Raw genomic sequence first — 27,841 nt, forward strand, 5'->3', positions numbered from 1 at the left:
CCGTTGACCTTTTTGAACCTGAAAATTGTGTTAGTTTCTCTATGAGATAGTAAAAGAAGGTTCAAAGTGAACAGCTGCTGTCAATGGCCATTCTAAGCTGAATGTGCCTGCTCTCGTCAGATCGCAGCAGCAATGCAGCTTAAGGCTTGGCAAGTACCAGCATGGGAGACTGGCTGGGAATCCTAAGTTCCGTTGACCTTTTTGAACCTGAAAATTGTGTTAGTTTCTCTATGAGATAGTAAAAGAAGGTTCAAATTGAAAAGCTGCTGTCAACGGCCATTCTAAGCGGAATGTGCGTGCTCTTGTCAGATCGCAGCAGCGATGCAGCTTAAGGCTTGGCAAATACCAGCATGGGAGACTGGCTGGGAATCCCAAGTTCTGGTGACCTTTTTGAACCTGAAAATTGTGTTAGTTTCTCTATGAGATAGTAGAAGAAGGTTCAAATTGAACAACTGCTGTCAACGGCCATTCTAAGCTGAATGTGTGTGCTCTTTTCAGATCGCAGCAGCGATGCAGCTTAAGGCTTGGCAAGTACCAGCATGGGAGACTGGCTGGGAATCCCAAGTTCTGTTGACCTTTTTTAACCTGAAAATTGTGTTAGTTTCTATATGAGATAGTAAAAGAAGGTTCAAATTGAACAGCTGCTGTCAACGGCCATTCTAAGCTGAATTTGCCTGCTCTCGTCAGATCGCAGCAGCAATGCAACTTAAGGCTTGGCAAGTGCCAGCATGGGAGACTGGCTGGGAATCCCAAGTTCCGTTGACCTTTTTGAACCTGAAAATTGTGTTAGTTTCTCTATGAGATAGTAAAAGAAGGTTCAAATTGAACAGCTGCTGTCAACGGCCATTCTAAGCTGAATGTGCCTGCTCTCGTCAGATCGCAGCAGCAATGCAGCTTAAGGCTTGGCAAGTACCAGCATGGGAGACTGGCTGGGAATCCCAAGTTCCGTTGACCTTTTTGAACCTGAAAATTGTGTTAGTTTCTCTATGAGATAGTAAAAGAAGGTTCAAATTGAACAGCTGCTGTCAACGGCCATTCTAAGCTGAATGTGCCTGCTCTCGTCAGATCGCAGCAGCAATGCAGCTTAAGGCTTGGCAAGTACCAGCATGGGAGACTGGCTGGGAATTCCAAGTTCCGTTGACCTTTTTGAACCTGAAAATTGTGTTAGTTTCTCTATGAGATAGTAAAAGAAGGTTCAAATTGAACAGCTGCTGTCAACGGCCTTTCTAAGCTGAATTTGCCTGCTCTCGTCAGATCGCAGCAGCATTGCAACTTAAGGCTTGGCAAGTACCAGCATGGGAGACTGGCTGGGAATTCCAAGTTCCGTTGACCTTTTTGAACCTGAAAATGTGTTAGTTTCTCTATGAGATAGTAAAAGAAGGTTCAAATTGAACAGCTGCTGTCAACGGCCATTCTAAGCTGAATGTGCCTGCTATCGTCAGATCGCAGCAGCAATGCAGCTTAAGGCTTGGCAAGTACCAGCATGGGAGACTGGCTGGGAATCCCAAGTTCCGTTGACCTTTTTGAACCTGAAAATTGTGTTAGTTTCTCTATGAGATAGTAAAAGAAGGTTCAAATTGAACAGCTGCTGTCAACGGCCATTCTAAGCTGAATGTGCCTGCTCTCATCAGATCGCAGCAGCAATGCAGCTTAAGGCTTGGCAAGTACCAGCATGGGAGACTGGGTAGGAATCCCAAGATCTGTTGACCTTTTTGAATCTGAAAATTGAGTTATTTTCTCTATGAGATAGTAAAAGAAGGTTCAAATTGAACAGCTGCTGTCAACGGCCATTCTAAGCTGAATGTGCCTGCTCTCGTCAGATCACAGCAGCAATGCAGCTTAAGGCTTGGCAAGTACCAGCATGGGAGACTGGCTGGGAATCCCAAGTTCTGTTGACCTTTTTGAACCTGAAAATTGTGTTAGTTTCTCTATGAGATAGTTAAAGAAGGTTCAAATTGAACAGCTGCTGTCAACGGCCATTCCAAGCTGAATGTGCCTGCTCTCGTCAGATCGCAGCAGCAATGCAGCTTAAGGCTTGGCAAGTACCAGCATGGGAGACTGGCTGGGAATTCCAAGTTCCGTTGACCTTTTTGAACCTGAAAATTTTGTTAGTTTCTCTATGAGATAGTTAAAGAAGGTTCAAATTGAACAGCTGCTGTCAACGGCCATTCTAAGCTGAATGTGCCTGCTCTCGTCAGATCGCAGCAGCAATGCAGCTTAAGGCTTGGCAAGTACCAGCATGGGAGACTGGCTGGGAATTCCAAGTTCCGTTGACCTTTTTGAACCTGAAAATGTGTTAGTTTCTCTATGAGATAGTAAAAGAAGGTTCAAATTGAACAGCTGCTGTCAACGGCCATTCTAAGCTGAATGTGCCTGCTCTCATCAGATCGCAGCAGCAATGCAGCTTAAGGCTTGGCAAGTACCAGCATGGGAGACTGGCTGGGAATTCCAAGTTCCGTTGACCTTTTTGAACCTGAAAATGTGTTAGTTTCTCTATGAGATAGTAAAAGAAGGTTCAAATTGAACAGCTGCTGTCAACGGCCATTCTAAGCTGAATGTGCCTGCTCTCGTCAGATCGCAGCAGCAATGCAGCTTAAGGCTTGGCAAGTACCAGCATGGGAGACTGGCTCGGAATCCCAAGTTCCGTTGACCTTTTTGAACCTGAAAATTGTGTTAGTTTCTCTATGAGATAGTAAAAGAAGGTTCAAATTGAACAGCTGCTGTCAATGGCCATTCTAAGCTGAATGTGCCTGCTCTCGTCAGATCGCAGCAGCAATGCAGCTTAAGGCTTGGCAAGTACCAGCATGGGAGACTGGCTGGGAATCCCAAGTTCCGTTGACCTTTTTGAACCTGAAATTTGTGTTAGTTTCTCTATGAGATAGTAAAAGAAGGTTCAAATTGAAAAGCTGCTGTCAACGGCCATTCTAAGCGGAATGTGCGTGCTCTTGTCAGATCGCAGCAGCGATGCAGCTTAAGGCTTGGCAAATACCAGCATGGGAGACTGGCTGGGAATCCCAAGTTCTGGTGACCTTTTTGAACCTTAAAATTGTGTTAGTTTCTCTATGAGATAGTAGAAGAAGGTTCAAATTGAACAACTGCTGTCAACGGCCATTCTAAGCTGAATGCGTGTGCTCTTTTCAGATCGCAGCAGCGATGCAGCTTAAGGCTTGGCAAGTACCAGCATGGGAGACTGGCTGGGAATCCCAAGTTCTGTTGCCCTTTTTGAACCTGAAAATTGTGTTAGTTTCTCTATGAGATAGTAAAAGAAGGTTCAAATTGAACAGCTGCTGTCAACGGCAATTCTAAGCTGAATGTGCCTGCTCTCGTCAGATCGCAGCAGCAATGCAGCTTAAGGCTTGGCAAGTAACAGCATGGGAGACTGGCTGGGAATCCCAAGTTCCGTTGACCGTTTTGAACCTGAAAATTGTGTTAGTTTCTCTATGAGATAGCAAAAGAAGGTTCAAATTGAACAGCTGCTGTCAACGGCCATTCTAAGCTGAATGTGCCTGCTCTCGTCAGATCGCAGCAGCAATGCAGCTTAAGGCTTGGCAAGTACCAGCATGGGAGACTGGCTGGGAATCCCAAGTTCCGTTGACCTTTTTGAACCTGAAAATTGTGTTAGTTTCTCTATGAGATAGTAAAAGAAGGTTCAAATTGAACAGCTGCTGTCAACGGCCATTCTAAGCTGAATGTGCCTGCTCTCGTCAGATCGCAGCAGCAATGCAGCTTAAGGCTTGGCAAGTACCAGCATGGGAGACTGGCTGGGAATCCCAAGTTCCGTTGACCTTTTTGAACCTGAAAATTGTGTTAATTTCTCTATGAGATAGTTAAAGAAGGTTCAAATTGAACAGCTGCTGTCAACGGCCATTCTAAGCTGAATGAGCCTGCTCTCGTCAGATCACAGCAGCAATGCAGCTTAAGGCTTGGCAAGTACCAGCATGGGAGACTGGCTGGGAATCCCAAGTTCTGTTGACCTTTTTGAACCTGAAAATTGTGTTAGTTTCTCTATGAGATAGTTAAAGAAGGTTCAAATTGAACAGCTGCTGTCAACGGCCATTCTAAGCTGAATGTGCCTGCTCTCATCAGATCGCAGCAGCAATGCAGCTTAAGGCTTGGCAAGTACCAGCATGGGAGACTGGCTGGGAATTCCAAGTTCCGTCGACTTTTTTGAACCTGAAAATTGTGTTAGTTTCTCTATGAGATAGTAAAAGAAGGTTCAAATTGAACAGCTGCTGTCAACGGCCATTCTAAGCTGAATGTGCCTGCTCTCGTCAGATCGCAGCAGCAATGCAGCTTAAGGCTTGGCAAGTACCAGCATGGGAGACTGGCTGGGAATTCCAAGTTCCGTTGACCTTTTTGAACCTGAAAATGTGTTAGTTTCTCTATGAGATAGTAAAAGAAGGTTCAAATTGAACAGCTGCTGTCAACGGCCATTCTAAGCTGAATGTGCCTGCTCTCGTCAGATCGCAGCAGCAATGCAGCTTAAGGCTTGGCAAGTACCAGCATGGGAGACTGGCTGGAAATCCCAAGTTCCGTTGACCTTTTTGAACCTGAAAATTGTGTTAGTTTCTCTATGAGATAGTAAAAGAAGGTTCAAATTGAACAGCTGCTGTCAATGGCCATTCTAAGCTGAATGTGCCTGCTCTCGTCAGATCGCTGCAGCAATGCAGCTTAAGGCTTGGCAAGTACCAGCATGGGAGACTGGCTGGGAATCCAAAGTTCCGTTGACCTTTTTGAACCTAAAAATTGTGTTAGTTTCTCTATGAGATAGTAGAAGAAGGTTCAAATTGAACAACTGCTGTCAACGGCCATTCTAAGCTGAATGTGTGTGCTCTTTTCAGATCGCAGCAGCGATGCAGCTTAAGGCTTGGCAAGTACCAGCATGGGAGACTGGCTGGGAATCCCAAGTCCTGTTGACCTTTTTGAACCTGAAAATTGTGTTAGTTTCTCTATGAGATAGTAAAAGAAGGTTCAAATTGAACAGCTGCTGTCAACGGCAATTCTAAGCTGAATGTGCCTGCTCTCGTCAGATCGCAGCAGCAATGCAGCTTAAGGCTTGGCAAATACCAGCATGGGAGACTGGCTGGGAATCCCAAGTTCTGGTGACCTTTTTGAACCTGAAAATTGTGTTAGTTTCTCTATGAGATAGTAGAAGAAGGTTCAAATTGAACAACTGCTGTCAACGGCCATTCTAAGCTGAATGTGTGTGCTCTTTTCAGATCGCAGCAACGATGCAGCTTAAGGCTTGGCAAGTACCAGCATGGGAGACTGGCTGGGAATCCCAAGTTCTGTTGACCTTTTTGAACCTGAAAATTGTGTTAGTTTCTCTATGAGATAGTAAAAGAAGGTTCAAATTGAACAGCTGCTGTCAACGGCAATTCTAAGCTGAATGTGCCTGCTCTCGTCAGATCGCAGCAGCAATGCAGCTTAAGGCTTGGCAAGTACCAGCATGGGAGACTGGCTGGGAATCCCAAGTTCCGTTGACTGTTTTGAACCTGAAAATTGTGTTAGTTTCTCTATGAGATAGCAAAAGAAGGTTCAAATTGAACAGCTGCTGTCAACGGCCATTCTAAGCTGAATGTGCCTGCTCTCGTCAGATCGCAGCAGCAATGCAGCTTAAGGCTTGGCAAGTACCAGCATGGGAGACTGGCTGGGAATCCCAAGTTCTGTTGACCTTTTTTAACCTTAAAATTGTGTTAGTTTCTATATGAGATAGTAAAAGAAGGTTCAAATTGAACAGCTGCTGTCAACGGCCATTCTAAGCTGAATGTGCCTGCTCTCGTCAGATCGCAGCAGCAATGCAGCTTAAGGCTTGGCAAGTACCAGCATGGGAGACTGGCTGGGAATCCCAAGTACCGTTGACCTTTTTGAACCTGAAAATTGTGTTAGTTTCTCTATGAGATAGTAAAAGAAGGTTCAAATTGAACAGCTGCTTTCAACGGCCATTCTAAGCTGAATGTGCCTGCTCTTGTCAGATCGCAGCAGCAATGCAGCTTAAGGCTTGGCAAGTACCAGCATGGGAGACTGGCTGGGAATCCCAAGTTCTGTTGACCTTTTTGAACCTGAAAATGTGTTAGTTTCTCTATGAGATAGTAAAAGAAGGTTCAAATTGAACAGCTGCTGTCAACGGCCATTCTAAGCTGAATGTGTGTGCTCTTGTCAGATCGCAGCAGCGATGCAGCTTAAGGCTTGGCAAGTACCAGCATGGGAGACTGGCTGGGAATCCCAAGTTCTGGTAACCTTTTTGAACCTGAAAATTGTGTTAGTTTCTCTATGAGATAGCAAAAGAAGGTTCAAATTGAACAGCTGCTGTCAATGGCCATTCTAAGCTGAATGTGCCTTCTCTTGTCAGATTGCAGCAGCAATGCAGCTTAAGGCTTGGCAAGTACCAGCGTGGGAGACTGGCTTGGAATCCCAAGTTCTGGTGACCTTTTTGAACCTGAAAATTGTGTTAGTTTCTATATGAGATAGTAGAAGAAGGTTCAAATTGAACAACTGCTGTCAATGGCCATTCTAAGCTGAATGTGCCTGCTCTCGTCAGATCGCAGCAGCAATGCAGCTTAAGGCTTGGCAAGTACCAGCATGGGAGACTGGCTGGGAATCCCAAGTTCCGTTGACCTTTTTGAACCTGAAAATTGTGTTAGTTTCTCTATGAGATAGTAAAAGAAGGTTCAAATTGAACAGCTGCTGTCAACGGCCATTCTAAGCTGAATGTGCGTGCTCTTGTCAGATCGCAGCAGCGATGCAGCTTAAGGCTTGGCAAGTACCAGCATGGGAGACTGGCTTGGAATCCCAAGTTCTGGTGACCTTTTTGAACCTGAAAATTGTGTTAGTTTCTATATGAGATAGTAGAAGAAGGTTAAAATTGAACAACTGCTGTCAATGGCCATTCTAAGCTGAATGTGCCTGCTCTCGTCAGATCGCAGCAGCAATGCAGCTTAAGGCTTGGCAAGTACCAGCATGGGAGACTGGCTGGGAATCCCAAGTTCTGTTGACCTTTTTGAACCTGAAAATTGTGTTAGTTTCTCTATGAGATAGTAGAAGAAGGTTCAAATTGAACAACTGCTGTCAACGGCCATTCTAAGCTGAATGTGTGTGCTCTTTTCAGATCGCAGCAGCGATGCAGCTTAAGGCTTGGCAAGTACCAGCATGGGAGACTGGCTGGGAATCCCAAGTTCTGTTGACCATTTTTAACCTGAAAATTGTGTTAGTTTCTCTATGAGATAGTAAAAGAAGGTTCAAATTGAGCAGCTGCTGTCAATGGCCATTCTAAGCTGAATGTGCCTGCTCTCGTCAGATCGCAGCAGCAATGCAGCTTAAGGCTTGGCAAGTACCAGCATGGGAGACAGGCTGGGAATCCCAAGTTCCGTTGACCTTTTTGAACTTGAAAATTGTGTTAGTTTCTCTATGAGATAGTAAAAGAAGGTTCAAATTGAACAGCTGCTGTCAACGGCCATTCTAAGCTGAATGTGCCTGCTCTCGTCAGATTGCAGCAGCTTAAGGCTTGGCAAGTACCAGCATGGGAGACTGGCTGGGAATCCGAAGTTCCGTTGACCTTTTTGAACCTGAATATTGTGTTAGTTTCTCTATGAGATAGTAAAAGAAGGTTCAAATTGAACAGCTGCTGTCAACGGCCATTCTAAGCTGAATGAGCCTGCTCTCGTCAGATCACAGCAGCAATGCAGCTTAAGGCTTGGCAAGTACCAGCATGGGAGACTGGCTGGGAATCCCAAGTTCTGTTGACCTTTTTGAACCTGAAAATTGTGTTAGTTTCTCTATGAGATAGTTAAAGAAGGTTCAAATTGAACAGCTGCTGTCAACGGCCATTCTAAGCTGAATGTGCCTGCTCTCGTCAGATCGCAGCAGCAATGCAGCTTAAGGCTTGGCAAGTACCAGCATGGGAGACTGGCTGGGAATTCCAAGTTCCGTTGACCTTTTTGAACCTGAAAATTGTGTTAGTTTCTCTATGAGATAGTAAAAGAAGGTTCAAATTGAACAGCTGCTGTCAACGGCCATTCTAAGCTGAATGTGCCTGCTCTCGTCAGATCGCAGCAGCAATGCAGCTTAAGGCTTGGCAAGTACCAGCATGGGAGACTGGCTGGGAATTCCAAGTTCCGTTGACCTTTTTGAACCTGAAAATGTGTTAGATTCTCTATGAGATAGTAAAAGAAGGTTCAAATTGAACAGCTGCTGTCAACGGCCATTCTAAGCTGAATGTGCCTGCTCTCGTCAGATCGCAGCAGCAATGCAGCTTAAGGCTTGGCAAGTACCAGCATGGGAGACTGGCTGGAAATCCCAAGTTCCGTTGTCCTTTTTGAACCTGAAAATTGTGTTAGTTTCTCTATGAGATAGTAAAAGAAGGTTCAAATTGAACAGCTGCTGTCAATGGCCATTCTAAGCTGAATGTGCCTGCTCTCGTCAGATCGCTGCAGCAATGCAGCTTAAGGCTTGGCAAGTACCAGCATGGGAGACTGGCTGGGAATCCCAAGTTCCGTTGACCTTTTTGAACCTGAAAATTGTGTTAGTTTCTCTATGAGATAGTAAAAGAAGGTTCAAATTGAAAAGCTGCTGTCAACGGCCATTCTAAGCGGAATGTGCGTGCTCTTGTCAGATCGCAGCAGCGATGCAGCTTAAGGCTTGGCAAATACCAGCATGGGAGACTGGCTGGGAATCCCAAGTTCTGGTGACCTTTTTGAACCTGAAAATTGTGTTAGTTTCTCTATGAGATAGTAGATGAAGGTTCAAATTGAACAACTGCTGTCAACGGCCATTCTAAGCTGAATGTGTGTGCTCTTTTCAGATCGCAGCAGCGATGCAGCTTAAGGCTTGGCAAGTACCAGCATGGGAGACTGGCTGGGAATCCCAAGTTCTGTTGACCTTTTTGAACCTGAAAATTGTGTTAGTTTCTCTATGAGATAGTAAAAGAAGGTTCAAATTGAACAGCTGCTTTCAACGGCCATTCTAAGCTGAATGTGCCTGCTCTTGTCAGATCGCAGCAGCAATGCAGCTTAAGGCTTGGCAAGTACCAGCATGGGAGACTGGCTGGGAATCCCAAGTTCTGTTGACCTTTTTGAACCTGAAAATGTGTTAGTTTCTCTATGAGATAGTAAAAGAAGGTTCAAATTGAACAGCTGCTGTCAACGGCCATTCTAAGCTGAATGTGCGTGCTCTTGTCAGATCGCAGCAGCGATGCAGCTTAAGGCTTGGCAAGTACCAGCATGGGAGACTGGCTTAGAATCCCAAGTTCTGGTGACCTTTTTGAACCTGAAAATTGTGTTAGTTTCTCTATGAGATAGCAAAAGAAGGTTCAAATTGAACAGCTGCTGTCAACGGCCATTCTAAGCTGAATGTGCCTGCTCTCGTCAGATTGCAGCAGCAATGCAGCTTAAGGCTTGGCAAGTACCAGCATGGCAGACTGGCTGGGAATCCCAAGTTCCGTTGACCTTTTTGAACCTGAAAATTGTGTTAGTTTCTCTATGAGATAGTAAAAGAAGGTTCAAATTGAACAGCTGCTGTCAACGGCCATTCTAAGCTGAATGTGCGTGCTCTTGTCAGATCGCAGCAGCGATGCAGCTTAAGGCTTGGCAAGTACCAGCATGGGAGACGGGCTTAGAATCCCAAGTTCTGGTGACCTAATTGAACCTGAAAATTGTTTTAGTTTCTATATGAGATAGTAGAAGAAGGTTAAAATTGAACAACTGCTGTCAATGGCCATTCTAAGCTGAATGTGCCTGCTCTCGTCAGATCGCAGCAGCAATGCAGCTTAAGGCTTGGCAAGTACCAGCATGGCAGACTGGCTGGGAATCCCAAGTTCCGTTGACCTTTTTGAACCTGAAAATTGTGTTAGTTTCTCTATGAGATAGTAAAAGAAGGTACAAATTGAACAGCTGCTGTCAACGGCCATTCTAAGCTGAATGTGCGTGCTCTTGTCAGATCGCAGCAGCGATGCAGCTTAAGGCTTGGCAAGTACCAGCATGGGAGACGGGCTTAGAATCCCTAGTTCTGGTGACCTTTTTGAACCTGAAAATTGTTTTAGTTTCTATATGAGATAGTAGAAGAAGGTTAAAATTGAACAACTGCTGTCAATGGCCATTCTAAGCTGAATGTGCCTGCTCTCGTCAGATCGCAGCAGCAATGCAGCTTAAGGCTTGGCAAGTACCAGCATGGGAGACTGGCTGGGAATCCCAAGTTCCGTTGACCTTTTTTAACCTGAAAATTGTGTTAGTTTCTCTATGAGATAGCAAAAGAAGGTTCAAATTGAACAGCTGCTGTCAACGGCCATTCTAAGCTGAATGTGCCTGCTCTCGTCAGATCGCAGCAACAATGCAGCTTAAGGCTTGGCAAGTACCAGCATGGGAGACTGGCTGGGAATCCCAAGTTCTGTTGGCCTTTTTGAAACTGAAAATTGTGTTAGTTTCTCTATGAGATAGTAAAAGAAGGTTCAAATTGAACAGCTGCTGTCAACGGCCATTCTAAGCTGAATGTGCCTGCTCTTGTCAGATCGCAGCAGCGATGCAGCTTAAGGCTTGGCAAGTACCAGCATGGGAGACTGGCTGGGAATCCCAAGTTCTGTTGACCTTTTTGAACCTGAAAATTGTGTTAGTTTCTCTATGAGATAGTAGAAGAAGGTTCAAATTGAACAACTGCTGTCAACGGCCATTCTAAGCTGAATGTGTGTGCTCTTTTCAGATCGCAGCAGCGATGCAGCTTAAGGCTTGGCAAGTACCAGCATGGGAGACTGGCTGGGAATCCCAAGTTCTGTTGACCATTTTTAACCTGAAAGTTGTGTTATTTTCTCTATGAGATAGTAAAAGAAGGTTCAAATTGAGCAGCTGATGTCAATGGCCATTCTAAGCTGAATGTGCCTGCTCTCGTCAGATCGCAGCAGCAATGCAGCTTAAGGCTTGGCAAGTACCAGCATGGGAGACAGGCTGGGAATCCCAAGTTCCGTTGACCTTTTTGAACCTGAAAATTGTGTTAGTTTCTCTATGAGATAGCAAAAGAAGGTTCAAATTGAACAGCTGCTGTCAACGGCCATTCTAAGCTGAATGTGCGAGCTCTTGTCAGATCGCAGCAGCGATGCAGCTTAAGGCTTGGCAAGTACCAGCATGGGAGACTGGCTTGGAATCCCAAGTTCTGTTGACCTTTTTGAACCTGAAAATTGTGTTAGTTTCTCTATGAGATAGTAAAAGAAGGTTCAAATTGAACAGCTGCTGTCAACGGCCATTCTAAGCTGAATGTGCCTGCTCTCGTCAGATTGCAGCAGCTTAAGGCTTGGCAAGTACCAGCATGGGAGACTGGCTGGGAATCCCAAGTTCCGTTGACCTTTTTGAACCTGAAAATTGTGTTAGTTTCTCTATGAGATAGTAAAAGAAGGTTCAAATTGAAAAGCTGCTGTCAACGGCCATTCTAACCTGAATGTGCGTGCTCTTGTCAGATCGCAGCAGTGATGCAGCTTAAGGCTTGGCAAGTACCAGCATGGGAGACTGGCTGGGAATCCCAAGTTCTGTTGACTGTTTTGAACCTGAAAATTGTGTTAGTTTCTCTATGAGATAGTAAAAGAAGGTTAAAATTGAACAGCTGCTGTCAACGGCCATTCTAAGCTGAATGTGCCTGCTCTCGTCAGATCGCAGCAGCAATGCAGCTTAAGGCTTGGCAAGTACCAGCATGGGAGACTGGCTGGGAATCCCAAGTTCCGTTGACCTTTTTGAACATGAAAATTGTGTTAGTTTCTCTATGAGATAGCAAAAGAAGGTTCAAATTGAACAGCTGCTGTCAACGGCCAATCTAAGCTGAATGTGCCTGCTCTTGTCAGATTCGCAGCAGCAATGCAGCTTAAGGCTTGGCAAGTACCAGCATGGGAGACTGGCTTGGAATCCCAAGTTCTGGTGACCTTTTTGAACCTGAAAATTGTGTTAGTTTCTATATGAGATAGTAGAAGAAGGTTCAAATTGAACAACTGCTGTCAACGGCCATTCTAATCTGAATGTGCGTGCTCTTGTCAGATCGCAGCAACGATGCAGCTTAAGGCTTGGCAAGTACCAGCATGGGAGACTGGCTGGGAATCTCAAGTTCCGTTGACCTTTTTGAACCTGAAAATTGTGTTAGTTTCTATATGAGATAGTCGAAGAAGGTTCAAATTGAACAACTGCTGTCAATGGCCATTCTAAGCTGAATGTGCCTGCTCTCGTCAGATCGCAGCAGCAATGCAGCTTAAGGCTTGGCAAGTACCAGCATGGGAGACTGGCTGGGAATCCCAAGTTCCGTTGACCTTTTTGAACCTGAAAATTGTGTTAGTTTCTCTATGAGATAGTAGAAGAAGGTTCAAATTGAACAGCTGCTGTCAACGGCCATTCTAAGCTGAATGTGCGTGCTCTTGTCAGATCGTAGCAGCGATGCAGCTTAAGGCTTGGCAAGTACCAGCATGGGAGACTGGCTGGGAATCCCAAGTTCTGTTGACCTTTTTGAACTTGAAAATTGTGTTAGTTTCTCTATGAGATAGTAAAAGAAGGTTCAAATTGAACAGCTGCTGTCAACGGCCATTCTAAGCTGAATGTGCGTGCTCTTGTCAGATCGCAGCAGCGATGCAGCTTAAGGCTTGGCAAGTACCAGCATGGGAGACTGGCTTGGAATCCCAAGTTCTGTTGACCTTTTTGAACCTCAAAATTGTGTTAGTTTCTCTATGAGATAGTAGAAGAAGGTTCAAATTGAACAACTGCTGTCAATGGCCATTCTAAGCTGAATGTGTGTGCTCTTTTCAGATCGCAGCAGCGATGCAGCTTAAGGCTTGGCAAGTACCAGCATGGGAGACTGGCTGGGAATCCCAAGTTCTGTTGACCTTTTTGAACCTGAAAATTGTGTTAGTTTCTCTATGAGATAGTAAAAGAAGGTTCAAATTGAACAGCTGCTGTCAACGGCCATTCTAAGCTGAATGTGCGTGCTCTTGTCAGATCGCAGCAGCGATGCAGCTTAAGGCTTGGCAAGTACCAGCATGGGAGACTGGCTGGGAATCCCAAGTTCTGTTGACCTTTTTGAACTTGAAAATTGTTTTAGTTTCTCTATGAGATAGTAAAAGAAGGTTCAAATTGAACAGCTGCTGTCAACGGCCATTCTAAGCTGAATGTGCCTGCTCTCGTCAGATCGCAGCAGCAATGCAGCTTAAGGCTTGGCAAGTACCAGCATGGGAGACTGGCTTGGAATCCCAAGTTCTGGTGACCTTTTTGAACCTGAAAATTGTGTTAGTTTCTAAATGAGATAGTAAAAGAAGGTTCAAATTGAACAGCTGCTGTCAACGGCCATTCTAAGCTGAATGTGCCTGCTCTCGTCAGATCGCAGCAGCAATGCAGCTTAAGGCTTGGCAAGTACCAGCATGGGAGACTGGCTGGGAATCCCAAGTTCTGTTGACCTTTTTGAACCTGAAAATTGTGTTAGTTTCTCTATGAGATAGTAGAAGAAGGTTCAAATTGAACAGCTGCTGTCAACGGCCATTCTAAGCTGAATGTGTGTGCTCTTTCCAGATCGCAGCAGCGATGCAGCTTAAGGCTTGGCAAGTACCAGCATGGGAGAGTGGCTGGGAATCCCAAGTTCTGTTGACCTTTTTGAACCTGAAAATTGTGTTAGTTTCTCTATGAGATAGTAAAAGAAGGTTCAAATTGAACAGCTGCTGTCAACGGCCATTCTAAGCTGAATGTGCGTGCTCTCGTCAGATCGCAGCAGCAATGCAGCTTAAGGCTTGGCAAGTACCAGCATGGGAGACTAGCTGGGAATCCCAAGTTCCGTTGACCTTTTTGAACCTGAAAATTGTGTAAGTTTCTCTATGAGATAGTAAAAGAAGGTTCAAATTGAACAGCTGCTGTCAACGGCCATTCTAAGCTGAATGTGCCTGTTCTCGTCAGATCGCAGCAGCAATGCAGCTTAAGGCTTGGCAAGTACCAGCATGGGAGACTGGCTGGGAATCCCAAGTTCTGTTGACCTTTTTGAACCTGAAAATTGTGTTAGTTTCTCTATGAGATTGTAAAAGAAGGTTCAAATTGAACAGCTGCTGTCAACGGCAATTCTAAGCTGAATGTGCCTGCTCTCGTCAGATCGCAGCAGCAATGCAGCTTAAGGCTTGGCAAGTACCAGCATGGGAGACTGGCTGGGAATCCCAAGTTCCGTTGACCTTTTTGAACCTGAAAATTGTGTTAGTTTCTCTATGAGATAGTAAAAGAAGGTTCAAATTGAACAGCTGCTGTCAACGGCCATTCAAAGCTGAATGTGCGTGCTCTTGTCAGATCGCAGCAGCAATGCAACTTAAGGCTTGGCAAGTACCAGCATGCGAGACTGGCTGGGAATTCCAAGTTCCGTTGACCTTTTTGAACCTGAAAATGTGTTAGTTTCTCTATGAGATAGTAAAAGATGGTTCAAATTGAACAGCTGCTGTCATCGGCCATTCTAAGCTGAATGTGCCTGCTCTCGTCAGATCGCAGCAGCAATGCAGCTTGAGGCTTGGCAAGTACCAGCATGGCAGACTGGCTGGGAATCCCAAGTTCCGTTGACCTTTTTGAACCTGAAAATTGTGTTAGTTTCTCTATGAGATAGTAAAAGAAGGTTCAAATTGAACAGCTGCTGTCAATGGCCATTCTAAGCTGAATGTGCCTGCTCTCGTCAGATCGCAGCAGCAATGCAGCTTAAGGCTTGGCAAGTACCAGCATGGGAGACTGCCTGGGAATCCCAAGTTCTGTTGCCCTTTTTGAACCTGAAAATTGTGTTAGTTTCTCTATGAGATAGTAAAAGAAGGTTCAAATTGAACAGCTGCTGTCAACGGCCATTCTAAGCTGAATGTGCCTGCTCTCGTCAGATCGCAGCAGCTTAAGGCTTGGCAAGTACCAGCATGGGAGACTGGGTAGGAATCCCAAGATCCGTTGACCTTTTTGAACCTGAAAATTGTGTTATTTTCTCTATGAGATAGTAAAAGAAGGTTCAAATTGAACAGCTGCTGTCAACGGCCATTCTAAGCTGAATGTGCGTGCTCTTGTCAGATCACAGCAGCAATGCAGCTTAAGGCTTGGCAAGTACCAGCATGGGAGACTGGCTGGGAATCCCAAGTGCTGTTGACCTTTTTGAACCTGAAAATTGTGTTAGTTTCTCTATGAGATAGTAAAAGAAGGTTCAAATTGAACAACTGCTGTCAACGGCCATTCTAAGCTGAATTTGCGTGCTCTTGTCAGATCGCAGAAGAGATGCAGCTTTAGGCTTGGCAAGTGACAGCATGGGAGACTGGCTGGGAATCCCTAGATACGTTGACCTTTTTGAGCCTGAAAATTGTGTTAGTTTCTCTATGAGATAGTAAAAGAAGGTTCAAATTGAACAGCTGCTGTCAACGGCCATTCTAAGCTGAATGTGCGTGCTCTTGTCAGATCGCAGAAGAGATGCAGCTTTAGGCTTGGCAAGTGACAGCATGGGAGACTGGCTGGGAATCCCAAGTTCCGTTGACCTTTTTGAACCTGAAAATTGTGTTAGTTTCTCTATGAGATAGTAAAAGAAGGTTCAAATTGAACAGCTGCTTTCAACGGCCATTCTAAGCTGAATGTGCCTGCTCTTGTCAGATCGCAGCAGCAATGCAGCTTAAGGCTTGGCAAGTACCAGCATGGGAGACTGGCTGGGAATCCCAAGTTCTGTTGACCTTTTTGAACCTGAAAATTGTGTTAGTTTCTCTATGAGATAGTAAAAGAAGGTTCAAATTGAACAGCTGCTGTCAACGGCCATTCTAAGCTGAATGTGCGTGCTCTTGTCAGATCGCAGAAGAGATGCAGCTTAAGGCTTGGCAAGTGACAGCATGGGAGACTGGCTGGGAATCCCAAGATACGTTAACCTTTTTGAGCCTGAAAATTGTGTTAGTTTCTCTATGAGATAGTAAATGAAGGTTCAATTTGAACAGCTGCTGTCAACGGCCATTCTAAGCTGAATGTGCCTGCTCTCGTCTGATCGCAGCAGCAATGCAGCTTAAGGCTTGGCAAGTACCAGCATGGGAGACTGGCTGGGAATCCCAAGTTCTGTTGACCTTTTTGAACCTGAAAATTGTGTTAGTTTCTCTATGAGATAGTAAAAGAAGGTTCAAATTGAACAGCTGCTGTCAACGGCCATTCTAAGCTGAATGTGCGTGCTCTTGTCAGATCGCAGAAGAGGTGCAGCTTAAGGCTTGGCAAGTGACAGCATGGGAGACTGGCTGGGAATCCCAAGATACGTTGACCTTTTTGAGCCTGAAAATTGTGTTAGTTTCTCTATGAGATAGTAAAAGAAGGTTCAAATTGAACAGCTGTTGTCAACGGCCATTCTAAGCTGAATGTGCGTGCTCTTGTCAGATCGCAGAAGAGATGCAGCTTAAGGCTTGGCAAGTGACAGCATGGGAGACTGGCTGGGAATCCCAAGATACGTTGACCTTTTTGAGCCTGAAAATTGTGTTAGTTTCTCTATGAGATAGTAAAAGAAGGTTCAAATTGAACAGCTGCTGTCAACGGCCATTCTAAGCTGAATGTGTGCGTGCTCTTGTCAGATCGCAGAAGAGATGCAGCTTTAGGCTTGGCAAGTGACAGCATGGGAGACTGGCTGGGAATCCCAAGATACGTTAACCTTTTTGAGCCTGAAAATTGTGTTAGTTTCTCTATGAGATAGTAAATGAAGGTTCAATTTGAACAGCTACTGTCAACGGCCATTCTAAGCTGAATGTGCCTGCTCTCATCTGATCGCAGCAGCAATGCAGCTTAAGGCTTGGCAAGTACCAGCATGGGAGACTGGCTGGGAATCCCAAGTTCTGTTGACCTTTTTGAACCTGAAAATTGTGTTAGTTTCTCTATGAGATAGTAAAAGAAGGTTCAAATTGAACCGCTGCTGTCAACGGCCATTCTAAGCTGAATGTGCGTGCTCTTGTCAGATCGCAGAAGAGATGCCGCTTAAGGCTTGGCAAGTGACAGCATGGGAGACTGGCTGGGAATCCCAAAATATGTTGACCTTTTTGAACCTGAAAATTGTGTTAGTTTCTCTATGAGATAGTAAAAGAAGGTTCAAATTGAACAGCTGCTGTCAACGGCCATTCTAAGCTGAATGTGCGTGCTCTTGTCATATCGCAGCAGCGATGCAGCTTAAGGCTTGGCAAGTACCAGCATGGGAGACTGGCTGGGAATCCCAAGTTCTGTTGACCTTTTTGAACTTGAAAATTGTGTTAGTTTCTCTATGAGATAGTAAAAGAAGGTTCAAATTGAACAGCTGCTGTCAACGGCCATTCTAAGCTGAATGTACCTGCTCTCGTCAGATCGCAGCAGCAATGCAGCTTAAGGCTTGGCAAGTACCAGCATGGGAGACTGGCTGGGAATCCCAAGTTCCGTTGACCTTTTTTAACCTGAAAATTGTGTTAGTTTCTCTATGAGATAGTAAAAGAAGGTTCAAATTGAACAGCTGCTGTCAACGGCCTTTCTAAGCTGAATGTGCCTGCTCTCGTCAGATCGCAGCAGCAATGCAGCTTAAGGCTTGGCAAGTACCAGCATGGGAGACTGGCTGGGAATCCCAAGTTCTGTTGACCTTTTTGAACCTGAAAATTGTGTTAGTTTCTCTATGAGATAGTAGAAGAAGGTTCAAATTGAACATCTGCTGTCAACGGCCATTCTAAGCGCAATTTGCTTGCTCTCGTCAGATCGCAGCAGCAATGCAGCATAAGGCTTGGCAAGTACTAGCATGGGAGACTGGCTGGGAATTCCAAGTTCCGTTGACATTTTTGAACCTGAAAATGTGTTAGTTTCTCTATGAGATAGCAAAAGAAGGTTCAAATTGAACAGCTGCTGTCAACTGCCATTCTAAGCTGAATGTGCGTGCTCTTGTCAGATCGCAGCAGCGATGCAGCTTAAGGCTTGGCAAGTACCAACAAGGGAAACTGGCTGGGAATCCCAAGTTCTGGTGACCTTTTTGAACCTGAAAATTGTGTTAGTTTCTCTATGAGATAGTAAAAGAAGGTTCAAATTGAACAGCTGCTGTCAACGGCCATTCTAAGCTGAATGTGCCTGCTCTCGTCAGATCGCAGCAGCACTGCAGCTTAAGGCTTGGCAAGTACCAGCATGGGAGACTGGCTGGGAATCCCAAGTTCTGTTGACCTTTTTGAACTTGAAAATTGTGTTAGTTTCTCTATGAGATAGTAAATGAAGGTTCAATTTGAACAGCTGCTGTCAACGGCCATTCTAAGCTGAATGTGCCTGCTCTCGTCAGATCGCAGCAGCAATGCAGCTTAAGGCTTGGCGAGTACCAGCATGGGAGACTGGCTGGGAATCCCAAGTTCTGTTGACCTTTTTGATCTTGAAAATTGTGTTAGTTTCTCTATGAGATAGTAAAAGAAGGTTCAAATTGAACAGCTGCTGTCAACTGCCATTCTAAGCTGAATTTGCTTGCTCTCGTCAGATCGCAGCAGCAATGCAGCTTAAGGCTTGGCAAGTACCAGCATGGGAGACTAGCTGGGAATCCCAAGTTCCGTTGACCTTTTTGAACCTGAAATTGTGTTAGTTTCTCTATGAGATAGTAAAAGAAGGTTCAAATTGAACAGCTGCTGTTAACAGCCATTCTAAGCTGAATGTGCCTGCTCTCGTCAGATCGCAGCAGCAATGCAGCTTAAGGCTTGGCAAGTACCAGCATGGGAGACTGGCTGGGAATCCCAAGTTCCGTTGACCTTTTTGAACCTGAAAATTGTGTTAGTTTCTCTATGAGATAGTAAAAGAAGGTTCAAATTGAACAGCTGCTGTCAACGGCCATTCTAAGCTGAATGTGCCTGCTTTCGTCAGATCGCAGCAGCAATGCAGCTTAAGGCTTGGCAAGTACCAGCATGGGAGACTGGGTAGGAATCCCAAGATCCGTTGACCTTTTTGAACCTGAAAATTGAGTTATTTTCTCTATGAGATAGTAAAAGAAGGTTCAAATTGAACAGCTGTTGTCAACGGCCATTCTAGGCTGAATGTGCCTGCTCTCGTCAGATCGCAGCAGCAATGCAGCTTAAGGCTTGGCAAGTACCAGCATGGGAGACTGGCTGGGAATCCCAAGTTCTGTTGACCTTTTTGAACCTGAAAATTGTGTTAGTTTCTCTATGAGATAGTAAAAGAAGGTTCAAATTGAACAGCTGCTGTCAACGGCCATTCTAAGCTGAATGTGCCTGCTCTCGTCAGATCGCAGCAGCAATGCAGCTTAAGGCTTGGCAAGTACCAGCATGGGAGACTGGGTTGTATTCCCAAGTTCCGTTGACCTTTTTGAACCTGAAAATTGTGTTAGTTTCTCTATGAGATAGTAAAAGAAGGTTCAAATTGAACAGCTGCTGTCAACGGCCATTCTAAGCTGAATGTGCCTGCTCTCGTCAGATCGCAGCAGCAATGCAGCTTAAGGCTTGGCAAGTACCAGCATAGGAAACTGGGTAGGAATCCCAAGATCCGTTGACCCTTTTGAACCTGAAAATTGAGTTATTTTCTCTATGAGATAGAAAAAGAAGGTTCAAATTAAAGAGTTGCTGTCAACGGCCATTATAAGCTGAATGGGCCTGCTCTCGTCAGATCACAGCAGCAATGCAGCTTAAGGCTTGGCAAGTACCAGCATGGGAGACTGGCTGGGAATCCCAAGTTCTGTTGACCTTTTTGAACCTGAAAATTGTGTTAGTTTCTCTATGAGATAGTAAAAGAAGGTTCAAATTGAACAGCTGCTGTCAACGGCCATTCTAAGCTGAATGTGCCTGCTCTCGTCAGATCGCAGCAGCAATGCAGCTTAAGGCTTGGCAAGTACCAGCATGGGAGACTGGCTTGGAATCCCAAGTTCTGGTGACCTTTTTGAACCTGAAAATTGTGTTAGTTTCTCTATGAGATAGCAAAAGAAGGTTCAAATTGAACAGCTGCTGTCAACGGCCTTTCTAAGCTGAATGTGCGTGCTCTTGTCAGATCGCAGCAGCAATGCAGCTTAAGGCTTGGCAAGTACCAGCATGGGAGACTGGCTTGGAATCTCAAGTTCTGATGACCTTTTTGAACCTGAAAATTGTGTTAGTTTCTCTATGAGATAGTAAAAGAAGGTTCAAATTGAACAGCTGCTGTCAACGGCCATTCTAAGCTGAATGTGCCTGCTCTCGTCAGATCGCAGCAGCAATGCAGCTTAAGGTTTGGCAAGTACCAGCATGGGAGACTGGCTTGGAATCCCAAGTTCTGGTGACCTTTTTGAACCTGAAAATTGTGTTAGTTTCTCTATGAGATAGCAAAAGAAGGTTCAAATTGAACAGCTGCTGTCAACGGCCATTCTAAGCTGAATGTGCCTGCTCTTGTCAGATTGCAGCAGCAATGCAGCTTAAGGCTTGGCAAGTACCAGCATGGGAGACTGGCTGGGAATCCCAAGTTCCGTTGACCTTTTTGAACCTGAAAATTGTGTTAGTTTCTCTATGAGATAGTAAAAGAAGGTTCAAATTGAACAGCTGCTGTCAACGGCCATTCTAAGCTGAATGTGCGTGCTCTTGTCAGATCGCAGCAGCTTAAGGCTTGGCAAGTACCAGCATGGGAGACTGGCTGGGAATCCCAAGTTGTGTTGACCTTTTTGAACCTGAAAATGTGTTAGTTTTTCTATGAGATAGTAAAAGAAGGTTCAAATTGAACAGCTGCTGTCAACGGCCATTCTAAGCTGAATGTGCCTGCTCTCGTCAGATCGCAGCAGCAATGCAGCTTAAGGCTTGGCAAGTACCAGCATGGGAGACTGGCTGGGAATCCCAAGTTCCGTTGACCTTTTTGAACCTGAAAATTGTGTTAGTTTCTCTATGAGATAGCAAAAGAAGGTTCAAATTGAACAGCTGCTGTCAACGGCCATTCTAAGCTGAATGTGCCTGCTCTCGTCAGATCGCAGCAGCAATGCAGCTTAAGGCTTGGCAAGTACCAGCATGGGAGACTGGCTGGGAATCCCAAGTTCCGTTGACCTTTTTGAACCTGAAAATTGTGTTAGTTTCTCTATGAGATAGTAAAAGAAGGTTCAAATTGAACAGCTGCTGTCAACGGCCATTCTAAGCTGAATGTGCGTGCTCTTGTCAGATCGCAGCAGCAATGCAGCTTAAGGCTTGGCAAGTATCAGCATGGGAGACTGGCTGGGAATCCCAAGTTCCGTTGACCTTTTTGAACCTGAAAATTGTGTTAGTTTCTCTATGAGATAGTAAAAGAAGGTTCAAATTGAACAGCTGCTATCAACGGCCATTCTAAGCTGAATGTGCCTGCTCTTGTCAGATCGCAGCAGCAATGCAGCTTAAGGCTTGGCAAGTACCAGCATGGGAGACTGGCTTGGAATCCCAAGTTCTGGTGACCTTTTTGAACCTGAAAATTGTGTTAGTTTCTATATGAGATAGTAGAAGAAGGTTCAAATTGAACAGCTGCTGTCAACGGCCATTCTAAGCTGAATGTGTGTGCTCTTGTCAGATCGCAGCAGCGATGCAGCTTAAGGCTTGGCAAGTACCAGCATGGGAGACTGGCTGGGAATCCCAAGTTTTGTTGACCTTTTTGAACCTGAAATTGTGTTAGTTTCTCTATGAGATAGTAAAAGAAGGTTCAAATTGAACAGCTGCTGTCAACGGCCATTCTAAGCTGAATGTGCGTGCTCTCGTCAGATCGCAGCAGCAATGCAGCTTAAGGCTTGGCAAGTACCAGCATGGGAGACTGGCTGGGAATTCCAAGTTCCATTGACCTTTTTGAACCTGAAAATGTGTTAGTTTCTCTATGAGATAGTAAAAGAAGGTTCAAATTGAACAGCTGCTGTCAACGGCCATTCTAAACTGAATGTGCGTGCTCTCATCAGTTCGCAGCAGCAATGCAGCTTAAGGCTTGGCAAGTAACATGGGAGACTGGCTGGGAATCCCAAGTTCCGGTGACCTTTTTGAACCTGAAAATTGTGTTAGTTTCTCTATGAGATAGCAAAAGAAGGTTCAAATTGAACAGCTGCTGTCAACGGCCATTCTAAGCTGAATGTGCCTGCTCTCGTCAGATCGCAGCAGCAATGCAGCGTAAGGCTTGGCAAGTGCCAGCATGGGAGACTGGCTGGGAATTCCAAGTTCCGTTGACCTTTTTGAACCTGAAAATGTGTTAGTTTCTCTATGAGATAGTAAAAGAAGGTTCAAATTGAACAGCTGCTGTCAACGGCCATTCTAAGCTGAATGTGCCTGCTCTCGTCAGATCGCAGCAGCAATGCAGCGTAAGGCTTGGCAAGTACCAGCATGGGAGACTGGCTGGGAATCCCAAGTTCTGTTGACCTTTTTGAACCTGAAAATTGTGTTAGTTTCTCTATGAGATAGTAAAAGAAGGTTCAAATTGAACAGCTGCTGTCAACGGCCATTCTAAGCTGAATGTGCGTGCTCTTGTCAGATCGCAGCAGCGATGCAGCTTAAGGCTTGGCAAGTACCAGCATGGGAGACTGGCTGGGAATCCCAAGTTCTGTTGACCTTTTTGAACCTGAAAATTGTGTTAGTTTCTCTATGAGATAGTAAAAGAAGGTTCAAATTGAACAGCTGCTGTTAATGGCCATTCTAAGCTGAATGTGCCTGCTCTCGTCAGATCGCAGCAGCAATGCAGCTTAAGGCTTGGCAAGTACCAGCATGGGAGACTGGCTGGGAATCCCAAGTTCCGTTGACCTTTTTGAACCTGAAAATTGTGTTAGTTTCCCTATGAGATAGTAAAAGAAGGTTCAAATTGAAAAACTGCTGTCAACGGCCATTCTAAGCTGAATGTGTGTGCTCTTTTCAGATCGCAGCAGCGATGCAGCTTAAGGCTAGGCAAGTACCAGCATGGGAGACTGGCTGGGAATCCCAAGTTCTGTTGACCTTTTTGAACCTGAAAATTGTGTTAGTTTCTCTATGAGATAGCAAAAGAAGGTTCAAATTGAACAGCTGCTGTCAACGGCCATTCTAAGCTGAATGTGCCTGCTCTCGTCAGATCGCAGCAGCAATGCAGCTTAAGGCTTGGCAAGTACCAGCATGGGAGACTGGCTGGGAATCCCAAGTTCCGTTGACCTTTTTGAACCTGAAAATTGTGTTAGTTTCTCTTTGAGATAGCAAAAGAAGGTTCAAATTTGAAAAGCTGCTGTCAACGGCCATTCTAAGCTGAATGTGCCTGCTCTCGTCAGATCGCAGCAGCAATGCAGCTTAAGGCTTGGCAAGTACCAGCATGGGAGACTGGCTGGGAATCCCAAGTTCTGTTGACCTTTTTGAACATGAAAATTGTGTTAGTTTCTCTATGAGATAGTAAAAGAAGGTTCAAATTGAACAGCTGCTGTCAACGGCCATTCTAAGCTGAATTTGCCTGCTCTCGTCTGATCGCAGCAGCAATGCAACTTAAGGCTTGGCAAGTACCAGCATGGGAGACTGGTTGGGATTTCCAAGTTCCGTTGACCTTTTTGAACCTGAAAATGTGTTAGTTTCTCTATGAGATAGTAAAAGAAGTTTCAAATTGAACAGCTGCTGTCAACGGCCATTCTAAGCTGAATGTGCCTGCTCTCGTCAGATCGCAGCAGCAATGCAGCTTAAGGCTTGGCAAGTACTAGCATGGGAGACTGGCTGGGAATCCCAAGTTCCGTTGACCTTTTTGAACCTGAAAATTGTGTTAGTTTCTCTATGAGATAGTAAAAGAAGGTTCAAATTGAACAGCTGCTGTCAACAGCCATTCTAAGCTGAATGTGCCTGCTCTCGTCAGATCACAGCAGCAATGCAGCTTAAGGCTTGGCAAGTACCAGCATGGGAGACTGGCTGGGAATCCCAAGTTCCGTTGACCTTTTTGAACCTGAAAATTGTGTTAGTTTCTCTATGAGATAGTAAAAGAAGGTTCAAATTGAACAGCTCCTGTCAACGGCCATTCTAAGCTGAATGTGCCTGCTCTCGTCAGATCGCAGCAGCAATGCAGCTTAAGGCTTGGCAAGTACCAGCATGGGAGACTGGGTAGGAATCCCAAGATCCGTTGACCTTTTTGAACCTGAAAATTGAGTTATTTTCTCTATGAGATAGTAAAAGAAGGTTCAAATTGAACAGCTGCTGTCAACGGCCATTCTAAGCTGAATGTGCCTGCTCTCGTCAGATCACAGCAGCAATGCAGCTTAAGGCTTGGCAAGTACCAGCATGGGAGACTGGCTGGGAATCCCAAGTTCTGTTGACCTTTTTGAACCTGAAAATTGTGTTAGTTTCTCTATGAGATAGTAAAAGAAGGTTCAAATTGAACAGCTGCTGTCAACGGCCATTCTAAGCTGAATGTGCCTGCTCTCGTCAGATCGCAGCAGCAATGCAGCTTAAGGCTTGGCAAGTACCAGCATGGGAGACTGGCTGGGAATTCCAAGTTCCGTTGACCTTTTTGAACCTGAAAATTGTGTTAGTTTCTCTATGAGATAGTAAAAGAAGGTTCAAATTGAACAGCTGCTTTCAACGGCCATTCTAAGCTGAATGTGCCTGCTCTTGTCAGATCGCAGCAGAAATGCAGCTTAAGGCTTGGCAAGTACCAGCATGGGAGACTGGCTGGGAATCCCAAGTTCTGTTGACCTTTTTGAACCTGAAAATGTGTTAGTTTCTCTATGAGATAGTAAAAGAAGGTTCAAATTGAACAGCTGCTTTCAACGGCCATTCTAAGCTGAATGTGCGTGCTCTTGTCAGATCGCAGCAGCGATGCAGCTTAAGGCTTGGCAAGTACCAGCATGGGAGACTGGCTTGGAATCCCAAGATTTGGTGACCTTTTTGAACCTGAAAATTGTGTTAGTTTCTCTATGAGATAGCAAAAGAAGGTTCAAATTGAACAGCTGCTGTCAAGGGCCATTCTAAGCTGAATGTGCCTGCTCTTGTCAGATTGCAGCAGCAATGCAGCTTAAGGCTTGGCAAGTACCAGCATGGGAGACTGGCTTGAAATCCCAAGTTCTGGTGACCTTTTTGAACCTGAAAATTGTGTTAGTTTCTATATGAGATAGTAGAAGAAGGTTCAAATTGAACAACTGCTGTCAATGGCCATTCTAAGCTGAATGTGCCTGCTCTCGTCAGATCGCAGCAGCAATGCAGCTTAAGGCTTGGCAAGTACTAGCATGGGAGACTGGCTGGGAATCCCAAGTTCCGTTGACCTTTTTGAACCTGAAAATTGTGTTAGTTTCTCTATGAGATAATAAAAGAAGGTTCAAATTGAACAGCTGCTGTCAACGGCCATTCTAAGCTGAATGTGCGTGCTCTTGTCAGATCGCAGCAGCGATGCAGCTTAAGGCTTGGCAAGTACCAGCATGGGAGACTGGCTTGGAATCCCAAGTTCTGGTGACCTTTTTGAACCTGAAAATTGTGTTAGTTTCTATATGAGATAGTAGAAGAAGGTTTAAATTGAACAACTGCTGTCAATGGCCATTCTAAGCTGAATGTGCCTGCTCTCGTCAGATCGCAGCAGCAATGCAGCTTAAGGCTTGGCAAGTACCAGCATGGGAGACTGGCTGGGAATCCCAAGTTCTGTTGACCTTGTTGAACCTGAAAATTGTGTTAGTTTCTCTATGAGATAGTAAAAGAAGGTTCAAATTGAACAGCTACTGTCAACGGCCATTCTAAGCTGAATGTGCGTGCTCTTGTCAGATCGCAGCAGCAATGCAGCTTAAGGCTTGGCAAGTACCAGCATGGGAGACTGGCTGGGAATCCCAAGTTCTGTTGACCTTTTTGAACTTGAAAATTGTTTTAGTTTCTCTATGAGATAGTAAAAGAAGGTTCAATTTGAAATGCTGCTGTCAACGGCCATTCTAAGCTGAATGTGCCTGCTCTCGTCAGATCGCAGCAGCAATGCAGCTTAAGGCTTGGCAAGTACCAGCATGGGAGACTGGCTGGGAATCCCAAGTTCCGTTGACCTTTTTGAACCTGAAAATTGTGTTAGTTTCTCTATGAGATAGTAAAAGAAGGTTCAAATTGAACAACTGCTGTCAACGGCCATTCTAAGCTGAATGTGTGTGCTCTTTTCAGATCGCAGCAGCGATGCAGCTTAAGGCTTGGCAAGTACCAGCATGGGAGACTGGCTGGGAATCCCAAGTTCTGTTGACCTTTTTGAACCTGAAAATTGTGTTAGTTTCTCTATGAGATAGTAAAAGAAGGTTCAAATTGAACAGCTGCTGTCAACGGCAATTCTAAGCTGAATGTGCCTGCTCTCGTCAGATCGCAGCAGCAATGCAGCTTAAGGCTTGGCAAGTACCAGTATGGGAGACTGGCTGGGAATCCCAAGTTCTGTTGACCTTTTTTAACCTGAAAATTGTGTTAATTTCTCTATGAGATAGTAAAAGAAGGTTCAAATTGAACAGCTGCTGTCAACGGCCATTCTAAGCTGAATGTGCGTGCTCTTGTCAGATCGCAGCAGCAATGCAACTTAAGGCTTGGCAAGTACCAGCATGCGAGACTGGCTGGGAATTCCAAGTTCCGTTGACCTTTTTGAACCTGAAAATGTGTTAGTTTCTCTATGAGATAGTAGAAGATGGTTCAAATTGAACAGCTGCTGTCAACGGCCATTCTAAGCTGAATGTGCCTGCTCTCGTCAGATCGCAGCAGCAATGCAGCTTAAGGCTTGGCAAGTACCAGCATGGCAGACTGGCTGGGAATCCCAAGTTCCGTTGACCTTTTTGAACCTGAAAATTGTGTTAGTTTCTCTATGAGATAGTAAAAGAAGGTTCAAATTGAACAGCTGCTGTCAACGGCCATTCTAAGCTGAATGTGCCTGCTCTCGTCAGATCGCAGCAGCAATGCAGCTTAAGGCTTGGCAAGTACCAGCATGGGAGACTGCCTGGGAATCCCAAGTTCTGTTGCCCTTTTTGAACCTGAAAATTGTGTTAGTTTCTCTATGAGATAGTAAAAGAAGGTTCAAATTGAACAGCTGCTGTCAACGGCCATTCTAAGCTGAATGTGCCTGCTCTCGTCAGATCGCAGCAGCTTAAGGCTTGGCAAGTACCAGCATGGGAGACTGGGTAGGAATCCCAAGATCCGTTGACCTTTTTGAACCTGAAAATTGTGTTATTTTCTCTATGAGATAGTAAAAGAAGGTTCAAATTGAACAGCTGCTGTCAACGGCCATTCTAAGCTGAATGTGCCTGCTCTTGTCAGATCACAGCAGCAATGCAGCTTAAGGCTTGGCAAGTACCAGCATGGGAGACTGGCTGGGAATCCCAAGTGCTGTTGACCTTTTTGAACCTGAAAATTGTGTTAGTTTCTCTATGAGATAGTAAAAGAAGGTTCAAATTGAACAACTGCTGTCAACGGCCATTCTAAGCTGAATGTGCCTGCTCTCGTCAGATCGCAGCAGCAATGCAGCTTAAGGCTTGGCAAGTACCAGCATGGGAGACTGGCTGGGAATTCCAAGTTCCGTTGACCTTTTTGAACCTGAAAATGTGTTAGTTTCTCTATGAGATAGTAAAAGAAGGTTCAAATTGAACAGCTGCTGTCAACGGCCATTCTAAGCTGAATGTGCCTGCTCTTGTCAGATCGCAGCAGCAATGCAGCTTAAGGCTTGGCAAGTACCAGCATGGGAGACTGGCTGGGAATCCCAAGTTCCGTTGACCTTTTTGAACCTGAAAATTGTGTTAGTTTCTCTATGAGATAGTAAAAGAAGGTTCAAATTGAACAGCTGCTTTCAACGGCCATTCTAAGCTGAATGTGCCTGCTCTTGACAGATTGCAGCAGCAATGCAGCTTAAGGCTTGGCAAGTACCAGCATGGGAGACTGGATGGGAATCCCAAGTTCTGTTGACCTTTTTGAACCTGAAAATTGTTTTAGTTTCTCTATGAGATAGTAAAAGAAGGTTCAAATTGAACAGCTGCTGTCAACGGCCATTCTAAGCTGAATGTGCGTGCTCTT

General features: G+C 45.0%; 69 pseudogenes; all 69 read left to right on the plus strand.

Annotated features, from left to right (window-relative positions):
* Positions 1-2,345: 2,345 nt before the first annotated feature.
* Positions 2,346-2,463, plus strand: LOC140098183 (5S ribosomal RNA; annotated as a pseudogene).
* A 1,393-nt stretch (positions 2,464-3,856) lies between these two features.
* Positions 3,857-3,975, plus strand: LOC140095196 (5S ribosomal RNA; annotated as a pseudogene).
* Positions 3,976-4,234: 259 nt separating this feature from the next.
* On the plus strand, positions 4,235-4,353 carry LOC140082781 (5S ribosomal RNA; annotated as a pseudogene).
* A 1,203-nt stretch (positions 4,354-5,556) lies between these two features.
* On the plus strand, positions 5,557-5,675 carry LOC140079211 (5S ribosomal RNA; annotated as a pseudogene).
* Positions 5,676-5,745: 70 nt separating this feature from the next.
* LOC140080603 (5S ribosomal RNA) lies at positions 5,746-5,864 on the plus strand (annotated as a pseudogene).
* A 70-nt stretch (positions 5,865-5,934) lies between these two features.
* On the plus strand, positions 5,935-6,053 carry LOC140095995 (5S ribosomal RNA; annotated as a pseudogene).
* Positions 6,054-6,500: 447 nt separating this feature from the next.
* On the plus strand, positions 6,501-6,619 carry LOC140082687 (5S ribosomal RNA; annotated as a pseudogene).
* A 259-nt stretch (positions 6,620-6,878) lies between these two features.
* Positions 6,879-6,997, plus strand: LOC140083720 (5S ribosomal RNA; annotated as a pseudogene).
* A 259-nt stretch (positions 6,998-7,256) lies between these two features.
* LOC140091670 (5S ribosomal RNA) lies at positions 7,257-7,375 on the plus strand (annotated as a pseudogene).
* Positions 7,376-7,626: 251 nt separating this feature from the next.
* Positions 7,627-7,745, plus strand: LOC140095197 (5S ribosomal RNA; annotated as a pseudogene).
* Positions 7,746-7,815: 70 nt separating this feature from the next.
* LOC140082793 (5S ribosomal RNA) lies at positions 7,816-7,934 on the plus strand (annotated as a pseudogene).
* A 70-nt stretch (positions 7,935-8,004) lies between these two features.
* Positions 8,005-8,123, plus strand: LOC140082804 (5S ribosomal RNA; annotated as a pseudogene).
* A 69-nt stretch (positions 8,124-8,192) lies between these two features.
* Positions 8,193-8,311, plus strand: LOC140094007 (5S ribosomal RNA; annotated as a pseudogene).
* Positions 8,312-8,381: 70 nt separating this feature from the next.
* LOC140090838 (5S ribosomal RNA) lies at positions 8,382-8,500 on the plus strand (annotated as a pseudogene).
* A 448-nt stretch (positions 8,501-8,948) lies between these two features.
* LOC140095996 (5S ribosomal RNA) lies at positions 8,949-9,067 on the plus strand (annotated as a pseudogene).
* A 258-nt stretch (positions 9,068-9,325) lies between these two features.
* Positions 9,326-9,444, plus strand: LOC140096171 (5S ribosomal RNA; annotated as a pseudogene).
* A 259-nt stretch (positions 9,445-9,703) lies between these two features.
* On the plus strand, positions 9,704-9,822 carry LOC140092457 (5S ribosomal RNA; annotated as a pseudogene).
* A 259-nt stretch (positions 9,823-10,081) lies between these two features.
* LOC140082688 (5S ribosomal RNA) lies at positions 10,082-10,200 on the plus strand (annotated as a pseudogene).
* A 70-nt stretch (positions 10,201-10,270) lies between these two features.
* LOC140082893 (5S ribosomal RNA) lies at positions 10,271-10,389 on the plus strand (annotated as a pseudogene).
* Positions 10,390-10,459: 70 nt separating this feature from the next.
* LOC140089812 (5S ribosomal RNA) lies at positions 10,460-10,578 on the plus strand (annotated as a pseudogene).
* Positions 10,579-10,837: 259 nt separating this feature from the next.
* LOC140091671 (5S ribosomal RNA) lies at positions 10,838-10,956 on the plus strand (annotated as a pseudogene).
* A 629-nt stretch (positions 10,957-11,585) lies between these two features.
* On the plus strand, positions 11,586-11,704 carry LOC140091588 (5S ribosomal RNA; annotated as a pseudogene).
* Positions 11,705-12,153: 449 nt separating this feature from the next.
* Positions 12,154-12,272, plus strand: LOC140082690 (5S ribosomal RNA; annotated as a pseudogene).
* Positions 12,273-12,909: 637 nt separating this feature from the next.
* LOC140097149 (5S ribosomal RNA) lies at positions 12,910-13,028 on the plus strand (annotated as a pseudogene).
* A 70-nt stretch (positions 13,029-13,098) lies between these two features.
* Positions 13,099-13,217, plus strand: LOC140097971 (5S ribosomal RNA; annotated as a pseudogene).
* A 70-nt stretch (positions 13,218-13,287) lies between these two features.
* Positions 13,288-13,406, plus strand: LOC140079212 (5S ribosomal RNA; annotated as a pseudogene).
* Positions 13,407-13,665: 259 nt separating this feature from the next.
* On the plus strand, positions 13,666-13,784 carry LOC140086418 (5S ribosomal RNA; annotated as a pseudogene).
* A 70-nt stretch (positions 13,785-13,854) lies between these two features.
* On the plus strand, positions 13,855-13,973 carry LOC140084727 (5S ribosomal RNA; annotated as a pseudogene).
* A 70-nt stretch (positions 13,974-14,043) lies between these two features.
* Positions 14,044-14,162, plus strand: LOC140083891 (5S ribosomal RNA; annotated as a pseudogene).
* Positions 14,163-14,420: 258 nt separating this feature from the next.
* LOC140097787 (5S ribosomal RNA) lies at positions 14,421-14,539 on the plus strand (annotated as a pseudogene).
* A 70-nt stretch (positions 14,540-14,609) lies between these two features.
* On the plus strand, positions 14,610-14,728 carry LOC140083405 (5S ribosomal RNA; annotated as a pseudogene).
* A 251-nt stretch (positions 14,729-14,979) lies between these two features.
* Positions 14,980-15,098, plus strand: LOC140096246 (5S ribosomal RNA; annotated as a pseudogene).
* Positions 15,099-15,546: 448 nt separating this feature from the next.
* On the plus strand, positions 15,547-15,665 carry LOC140095997 (5S ribosomal RNA; annotated as a pseudogene).
* A 259-nt stretch (positions 15,666-15,924) lies between these two features.
* On the plus strand, positions 15,925-16,043 carry LOC140081729 (5S ribosomal RNA; annotated as a pseudogene).
* Positions 16,044-16,682: 639 nt separating this feature from the next.
* LOC140086326 (5S ribosomal RNA) lies at positions 16,683-16,801 on the plus strand (annotated as a pseudogene).
* A 448-nt stretch (positions 16,802-17,249) lies between these two features.
* LOC140082787 (5S ribosomal RNA) lies at positions 17,250-17,368 on the plus strand (annotated as a pseudogene).
* A 70-nt stretch (positions 17,369-17,438) lies between these two features.
* On the plus strand, positions 17,439-17,557 carry LOC140087431 (5S ribosomal RNA; annotated as a pseudogene).
* A 447-nt stretch (positions 17,558-18,004) lies between these two features.
* LOC140092988 (5S ribosomal RNA) lies at positions 18,005-18,123 on the plus strand (annotated as a pseudogene).
* Positions 18,124-18,193: 70 nt separating this feature from the next.
* On the plus strand, positions 18,194-18,312 carry LOC140083308 (5S ribosomal RNA; annotated as a pseudogene).
* A 258-nt stretch (positions 18,313-18,570) lies between these two features.
* On the plus strand, positions 18,571-18,689 carry LOC140094114 (5S ribosomal RNA; annotated as a pseudogene).
* A 70-nt stretch (positions 18,690-18,759) lies between these two features.
* LOC140098513 (5S ribosomal RNA) lies at positions 18,760-18,878 on the plus strand (annotated as a pseudogene).
* Positions 18,879-18,948: 70 nt separating this feature from the next.
* Positions 18,949-19,067, plus strand: LOC140084055 (5S ribosomal RNA; annotated as a pseudogene).
* A 259-nt stretch (positions 19,068-19,326) lies between these two features.
* Positions 19,327-19,445, plus strand: LOC140095466 (5S ribosomal RNA; annotated as a pseudogene).
* Positions 19,446-19,704: 259 nt separating this feature from the next.
* On the plus strand, positions 19,705-19,823 carry LOC140097972 (5S ribosomal RNA; annotated as a pseudogene).
* A 448-nt stretch (positions 19,824-20,271) lies between these two features.
* LOC140096330 (5S ribosomal RNA) lies at positions 20,272-20,390 on the plus strand (annotated as a pseudogene).
* A 250-nt stretch (positions 20,391-20,640) lies between these two features.
* Positions 20,641-20,759, plus strand: LOC140091600 (5S ribosomal RNA; annotated as a pseudogene).
* Positions 20,760-20,829: 70 nt separating this feature from the next.
* Positions 20,830-20,948, plus strand: LOC140091613 (5S ribosomal RNA; annotated as a pseudogene).
* Positions 20,949-21,584: 636 nt separating this feature from the next.
* LOC140095476 (5S ribosomal RNA) lies at positions 21,585-21,703 on the plus strand (annotated as a pseudogene).
* A 255-nt stretch (positions 21,704-21,958) lies between these two features.
* On the plus strand, positions 21,959-22,077 carry LOC140097646 (5S ribosomal RNA; annotated as a pseudogene).
* A 69-nt stretch (positions 22,078-22,146) lies between these two features.
* LOC140091513 (5S ribosomal RNA) lies at positions 22,147-22,265 on the plus strand (annotated as a pseudogene).
* A 70-nt stretch (positions 22,266-22,335) lies between these two features.
* LOC140097151 (5S ribosomal RNA) lies at positions 22,336-22,454 on the plus strand (annotated as a pseudogene).
* Positions 22,455-22,524: 70 nt separating this feature from the next.
* Positions 22,525-22,643, plus strand: LOC140086353 (5S ribosomal RNA; annotated as a pseudogene).
* Positions 22,644-22,902: 259 nt separating this feature from the next.
* On the plus strand, positions 22,903-23,021 carry LOC140091625 (5S ribosomal RNA; annotated as a pseudogene).
* Positions 23,022-23,092: 71 nt separating this feature from the next.
* LOC140079213 (5S ribosomal RNA) lies at positions 23,093-23,211 on the plus strand (annotated as a pseudogene).
* Positions 23,212-23,469: 258 nt separating this feature from the next.
* LOC140079283 (5S ribosomal RNA) lies at positions 23,470-23,588 on the plus strand (annotated as a pseudogene).
* Positions 23,589-23,658: 70 nt separating this feature from the next.
* On the plus strand, positions 23,659-23,777 carry LOC140097670 (5S ribosomal RNA; annotated as a pseudogene).
* A 70-nt stretch (positions 23,778-23,847) lies between these two features.
* Positions 23,848-23,966, plus strand: LOC140094276 (5S ribosomal RNA; annotated as a pseudogene).
* Positions 23,967-24,036: 70 nt separating this feature from the next.
* LOC140090477 (5S ribosomal RNA) lies at positions 24,037-24,155 on the plus strand (annotated as a pseudogene).
* A 70-nt stretch (positions 24,156-24,225) lies between these two features.
* LOC140082816 (5S ribosomal RNA) lies at positions 24,226-24,344 on the plus strand (annotated as a pseudogene).
* A 636-nt stretch (positions 24,345-24,980) lies between these two features.
* On the plus strand, positions 24,981-25,099 carry LOC140081644 (5S ribosomal RNA; annotated as a pseudogene).
* A 259-nt stretch (positions 25,100-25,358) lies between these two features.
* On the plus strand, positions 25,359-25,477 carry LOC140083721 (5S ribosomal RNA; annotated as a pseudogene).
* A 70-nt stretch (positions 25,478-25,547) lies between these two features.
* LOC140097744 (5S ribosomal RNA) lies at positions 25,548-25,666 on the plus strand (annotated as a pseudogene).
* A 70-nt stretch (positions 25,667-25,736) lies between these two features.
* Positions 25,737-25,855, plus strand: LOC140091638 (5S ribosomal RNA; annotated as a pseudogene).
* Positions 25,856-26,114: 259 nt separating this feature from the next.
* On the plus strand, positions 26,115-26,233 carry LOC140085405 (5S ribosomal RNA; annotated as a pseudogene).
* Positions 26,234-26,491: 258 nt separating this feature from the next.
* On the plus strand, positions 26,492-26,610 carry LOC140088064 (5S ribosomal RNA; annotated as a pseudogene).
* Positions 26,611-26,680: 70 nt separating this feature from the next.
* Positions 26,681-26,799, plus strand: LOC140078617 (5S ribosomal RNA; annotated as a pseudogene).
* Positions 26,800-27,050: 251 nt separating this feature from the next.
* Positions 27,051-27,169, plus strand: LOC140087911 (5S ribosomal RNA; annotated as a pseudogene).
* A 70-nt stretch (positions 27,170-27,239) lies between these two features.
* Positions 27,240-27,358, plus strand: LOC140082827 (5S ribosomal RNA; annotated as a pseudogene).
* A 69-nt stretch (positions 27,359-27,427) lies between these two features.
* On the plus strand, positions 27,428-27,546 carry LOC140088907 (5S ribosomal RNA; annotated as a pseudogene).
* The last annotated feature ends 295 nt before the right edge of the window (positions 27,547-27,841 follow it).

The sequence above is a fragment of the Engystomops pustulosus genome, chromosome 9, assembly GCF_040894005.1.
Source record: "Engystomops pustulosus chromosome 9, aEngPut4.maternal, whole genome shotgun sequence".
Taxonomy (NCBI): Eukaryota; Metazoa; Chordata; class Amphibia; order Anura; family Leptodactylidae; genus Engystomops; species Engystomops pustulosus.